The sequence below is a fragment of the Hibiscus syriacus genome, unplaced genomic scaffold (genome assembly GCF_006381635.1).
Source record: "Hibiscus syriacus cultivar Baekdansim isolate YM2019G1 unplaced genomic scaffold, ASM638163v2 tig00112407_pilon, whole genome shotgun sequence".
NCBI classification, from domain to species: Eukaryota; Viridiplantae; Streptophyta; class Magnoliopsida; order Malvales; family Malvaceae; genus Hibiscus; species Hibiscus syriacus.
The window spans coordinates 1,134,993-1,140,328 of record NW_024063324.1 but is presented as its reverse complement, the minus strand read 5'-3'; positions in this window follow the sequence as shown (position 1 = coordinate 1,140,328).

The window sequence follows — 5,336 nt, the reverse complement described above, 5'->3', positions numbered from 1 at the left end:
TAAAGCAAAACATTTCATCATGATTAAACAAAAATATTACAAAGCCCGGGGGACTAATCGTGTAGTTAACCACACGCTGATAACACGCATGCCCTGACCCCTCTAAACGACGTCGTTTTGAACAGTGCCAAAACGGCACCGTTCTGGCCCGAGTGCTTAAGCCCAAAATGAGGCTTCAACTCTCATCTCCCTCATTTCTCTCATCCTTCAGCAAACAGAGAGAGAGAAACTTAAACTCTCTCAATTCTCTCAAATGAAGAGAGAAAGACCACGGTGGTCGGAGGCGCCCACGGCGTGGCCGACGACGGCGCACGGTGGCCGGAGAAGGCCAAAGACCCCCAAAATCATCCTCTCATCCCTAAACTCATAACCTCACCCCGTCTCACCTAGAATCCACCCTAACCCACTAGATCTAAGGTCTTTACCTCTCGATGTCTTTGAAATCCGGCGGCTCTTGGTGTTCCCAACCGGCTTTGAACCCACGGTGAGATCTCTCTCTCTCTATTCTTCCTTTTTGCTGTTGGTTCCCCTTTTCGTTTTACTCTCTTTTTTTCTTTTTTTTTTCTTTTCTGGAAAACCCCCCCCAATGAATCCCTGTCATTGCATGTATCTTTTTTATATCCTTGGCTGAGAATCATCATCTCCATTTGATAGGAATCATGTTCCTAGGCTCGGGTTAGTACCAAAAGCCAAATATTTAGGGATTTAGGACTTTTTTAATGGGTTTTCAGATTTGGTGAGATTTGAACTGTAGATGACATTTTCGGATTTATTTGGGTATTTTAAATTTAGAGTTTTGATTTGTTTACTATTTCCTTTGATTGGTTTGATTTGGAACTGATGGGGTTACTGTTGGCGCAGGTGGGAGCAGTCGGCGGCGGCCAATGTTAGGGCTAAGAACTATGGTTAGGGTTTCAGACCCTAAATAGCTCTTGATCTAGACCGTTGGATCGGTCCAGATCTAACGGTCTGAATGATGCGGCGCTGGGTAAGAGAAGATGAAACCCTAATGTCTAAGGTTGCTGAGTCGGGCTGGGTTTGGGTCAGCAGATGGGTCTGATCCTGGACGCTGGGCTGACTGGGTTAATGTACTGGGCCTCAAAAATTGGCCTGCAAAAATAATAATAATAATAATAATTAATAAACATAATAATAATAACAATAATAATAATAATTAAAATTAGATAGAAAAGACCCGGACAAAAACGGGTGTCTACAGCTGCCCCTCTTTGCACATTCTTGTGTTAACAAGAATAGGGCAAAGACGACAAGACATCACGTTTTTGTATGGTTCTCTCCCTCTTAAACTTAGAAATTGGATAATGTTGGTTGTTGGGGACGCCACTGCTCATACGTGATGAAGAGTTTGGTTATCTATGGTTGACACGGCTCCTACGTGATGAAGAGATCTGGTCGGGGAATGACACGGCTCATACGTGATGAAGAGTTCTGGCCATCTAAAGGTGATAACACGGTTCCTACGTGATGAGGACGGCTGGTTATCTAGGGTGACACGGCTCATACGTGATGAAGAGATCTGGTCGGGGTATGACACGGCTCATACGTGATGAAGAGTTCTGGCCATCTAAAGGTGATAACACGGTTCCTACGTGATGAGGACGGCTGGTTATCTAGGGTGACACGGCTCATACGTGATGAAGAGATCTGGTCGGGGTATGACACGGCTCATACGTGATGAAGAGTTCTGGCCATCTAAAGGTGATAACACGGTTCCTACGTGATGAGGACGGCTGGCCATCTAAAAGTTATGGTTTCAAGAGAAACCAAATTAAAGATTTGTTTCAGAAGAAACAAACCCAAAAGATGATATGTTTCAAAAGCAACTGTCTCTTAAAAGAGACAAAATTTTGTTTCAAAGGAAATGACTCAAAGATTGTTTAAAGGAAAACTGTCTCAAATGAGACAAAATTCGTTTAAAGGGAAATGATCTCAAAGATGTTTGTTTTGTTTCAAAGGAAACAGACTCAAAGATGGTGAACTTTGTTCCCAAAGAAACAAACTCAAAGATTTTATATTTATAGAGAAACTGCCTTAAGGGAAACAAAATTTGTTTTAATAGAAACGATCTAAAATGTGGGTGGTTTCAAAAGAAGTTGTCTCGAGAGACAAAATTTTGTTTCCAAAGAAACAGACTCAAAGATTTTTTCAAAAGAAATTGTCGTTAAGAGATAAAATTTTGTTTTAAAAGAAACAGACTCAAAGATGGATTTTGTTAAGAGAAACAAACTCAAAGATTTTCAAAATGAACATATTCAAAGATTTACTTCAAGAGAAACTGTCTCAAGAGACACAAAATTCATTTTAAGAGAAACAGATTCAAAGATTTTTTTTTTTCAAAAGAAATTATCTTAAGAGAGACAAAATTTTGTTTCCAAAGAAACAAACTCAAAGATTTTTGTTTCAAAAGAAATTATCTTAAGAGAGACAAAATTTTGTTTCCAAAGAAACAAACTCAAAGATTTTTTTCCAAAAGAAACAATCTCAAAGATTTTTTCACAAAATTGTCTAAAGAGAGACAAAACTTTGTTTCAGACTCAAAGATTGTTTAAAGGAAAACTGTCTCAAGAGAGACAAAACTTTGTTTCAAAATAAATAGACTCAAAGATTTTTCAAAAGAAACAACTCAAAGATATTTATTCAAAAGGAACAAACTCCAAGATTTTATTTAAAAGGAACTAACTCAAAGATTTTTTCAAGAGAAACTGTCTCAAGAGAGACAAAACTTTGTTTTAGAAGATTCAAATATTGTCAATTTTGTTTATGTGGAAATAATCTCCAGGGTGTTTTCAAAAGTGTTTATTTTGTTTCAAATGAAACAATTTCAGGATTTGTTAAAAGGGGAAACTGTCTCGTGCGAGACAAATCAGCTTTGAAAATCTCAAGTGATATTAATTTTGCTTTAAGTACAACAACCTTGAAATTTGTATTATGAGAGAAAATGATGTCTCAAGCGAGACGAAATTTGCTTTAAGATATAGTCTCAAATGAGACAACATTTGTTTTTAGAGAAATTGTCTCAAGCGAGACAAAGTTTGTTTTTGAGAAACGATCTCAAGTGAGATCAACTTTGTTATTATTATTTTATTTTTATTTTTTTAAAGAAAATAATCTCATAGCTCAAAGTTTGTCTATTGATTCCTGCATGTTGAGGAAACATCTTCAGAAGATCTGATTGTTGACTTCAGGAAGCCAAATATGTGGATTGCATTGTTCTTTCAGGTTGAAAACACCTGGTTATTTCCGAGCTCTTATTTCCTGAAAAGATCAGAATGATGCATTTTTGACTAACTATCTTGGATGTTATGGTAGATGTCAATATGAAATTTATTTGATTTCTTGTCCAATTTGTCCCCAAGTGAGGAGAAAAATGTCTTTAATATATATGATGATAAATGTTTGATGCAAATGTTATGTATTATGGATGTATGTATGTATGTATGTGTATGTATGTATATACTTTTCTCGATCTAGAAGGAGAATGATCGCGAGAGCAGTCTATCATTGATTCAACTTGTCCGTATTTCCACCATGGTGTACTCTTGCAAACCTTTACCTGAGACCATTTGTTTGTCCCATCAAATTTTGTCCAAAAATTAACTTTCTCTTGCCCCAGCTTCGATTCTGAGCTTCGGTGAGATATTTGTTGAATTCTAAGATATGCCTCCAGAGAGATTATCTTATTTGAAAATGTTTTTCTTCTTCTTTTATTTTCAAAAGTCTGAAAATATCAATAGTTTTGAAAAATGTTTAATCAAAAGATTTGAAAATATTGCCGCTTTTAAGGTTTCACAATTGACAAGTCATAAAACAAGAGTTCATTGGATATCAAAGAATTAATTACTCTTTTAATCCTTCAATAAATTATAGCTTTTTTTTTTTTTTTTTTTTGACAAGTGTCAAGATCAATGCTATCTTTGAGATATGGTTAAGTAAGGAAGGATAAAAAGTCTCAAGTGGTTAATTTTGGTCAAAGGTTTGATATTCTCATTTATTTGATATTCTCTGATCTGATGGAGTAGCTTCTGTACTCAGTTATTGGAAGTGTGCTCTGACTCCCAACTCTCATGTTCTCATTCATGTCGTGTGATGTCTCATCAAGGGATTTGAGCAATCGTCTCCTATGTACTAATCTTCATATTCGAGCCGCCCTTTCAGGTTTTCAACTCGAATCCTCCTTTGGCTTCAAGACGTTACTCAGAATTTTACGTCTTTAACCCCCCTTTGTTATTTTTCTCTATCATGCATTAAAGATTTTTAGAAAATCTTTATAAGTAAAATATTAATCCTGATGAGCGGGATGAAATCTGAAGATAGTCTCTTCTGTTTAGAAATCCATGTATGATTAGAAGGGACTTTTAGGCACGTAATGTGGGTCATGGTTCAGGGTAATGAAAGAAAGGGATAAAAGGCCCAAACATGTGTTTTAAGGGTATTTGAACCAAGGATCAATTAACTCTGATGCCTTCGATCTTGTTTTGCTCAATTTGAATCTACTCGCATGTCTTTCTCTTGATGTTTTATGATGTTCGAGTCAAATGATTCTAGAGTGATTGTGTTTGATTAATCTCACGATTTGAAGCTTAATGCGTCATTTGAGTCAAGGGACTCTTCGTCTGTATTCTTTATCCTCTTTTTGTTCTTTGCTGCCTTTTTTTTATTTTTGCTTTGATTTTTCTTTGTTTTTGCTTGGATCTTCGCACTTGATGTTTGGTTCACCTTTCAGTATCTCATCTGGATCAATGTATTTACTCAAGCGCAGATTTCCTCCAACTTGCCCCCCAGTGTGGAGGGTTATCCTTGGTTAGGGTTGAATCAGAAGAAAATATCATTCAGGCTCAAATGGGGACACAAGGGATATATTTTCTCCTTTTGTGAAGGGATAAAGAAAGAAAGCCGTTCATCATCTCATACACAGAAGTCCTTGCAGAAGAGGTATCCCCAGGGGGATAGATTTTCAGGATTAATTTTTATTTAAATGAAAACAGTAATTAATGCATGATAGAATTATTTTGAATGAATTCTATTTTTTTCTCTTCGCTTCTTGCTCTCAACATGTCTCAATTGCTCATGCTCGTCTTCAGAAAATCGATGCGAGATGCCTCACACTGTGTCTTCTTTGTAGGAAGGTTCATGTTCAATTGAACATCTTGTACTCAATGTCTGTAGGTTTTATTGGTAGAAAATGTTGGTTTTACGTCTAAGAAGACTATGATGGCTTTATTGGCTCAAGGAAAGGTATGGGTATGACTTTTGTGTCTCAAAAATAAATGCAGTGTTTCAAGGTGGAAAGAATGTTTCAAGGCCTTAAAGAGAGG